Below are 860 nucleotides of genomic sequence, written 5' to 3' on the forward strand. Positions count from 1 at the left end.
ATGCGGGGAGAGCCGGCGGGCGGGGCAGCGCGGCGAGCTCGGGACTCCCGCGCCGGATATGAGGTCACGTGATTGCCTCATCCCAGCGCGGAGGGGACGTCAGAGGGGGCGGGGCCTGCGAGGCCGCGCCCCGCCCACCTCGCCGCCTCAGTGCCCCGAGAGGGCCCAGGAAAGAACCGGTAGGGAGGCGCTGGGGAAGGAGGGCCTCAAGACGCTGCGCGTGGAGCGGAGCGCTGCTGAGGGTGACTTCTTTCTGGCGGGAGGCGAATTTGCCCCCCGGCTGTGCAAAGACGGGTCATAGTCCAGTCCCCATTTTAGGAACAGGGAAACTGAGGCCCAGGGAGTAGGTCATAGCTGCTGCAGTCTCAGTCATGGAGGACGCATGCACTAGCGTGGTGGAGAGCAATGCAGATCCCAGCTGCCAGTACAGGTCTCTTTCCTTTAGCCTCCCCCAAACCAAACAAGCTGTAATTAGCATTTGACAACCGACTCGGCGCCGGCCTCGGGCGGAGCACTGGGAGCGGTACTGTGAAGACAGCTCCCACGCGCCCACCTATCGCCTCCGGCAGGAAGGAGTTGTCGCCCTCCCCCATACACACACACACACACACACGCACACACACACACACACACACAGAGCGCTCGATGCAGATTAAATACTTCCCTCCACAGAGGATTTATCTCCCGGCACGGCCCCGGCCGGATATCCAAATCGCGGGTTTGGTTTTCGCCGCGGTCCCTCCGAGGCGCGCGCGGGAAGCGAGGAGCGCGCACAGCCACCTGCTGTCGCGGGCTCGGCCCATCCTCCGGACCTCGGTCTACCTCGCCCGCGCCCTTCAGGTCGGCTCATCCCGGCTGTT

At 64.8% G+C, this 860-nt stretch overlaps 1 pseudogene; it reads left to right on the forward strand.

Moving 5' to 3' along the window:
* Positions 1-301, forward strand: part of LOC102476785 (E3 ubiquitin-protein ligase Mdm2-like) — a 13,033-nt pseudogene extending 12,732 nt beyond the window's left edge.
* The last annotated feature ends 559 nt before the right edge of the window (positions 302-860 follow it).

This window comes from Tupaia chinensis, unplaced genomic scaffold, assembly GCF_000334495.1.
Source record: "Tupaia chinensis unplaced genomic scaffold, TupChi_1.0 Scaffold149658_1, whole genome shotgun sequence".
In the NCBI taxonomy this organism is placed as follows: Eukaryota; Metazoa; Chordata; class Mammalia; order Scandentia; family Tupaiidae; genus Tupaia; species Tupaia belangeri.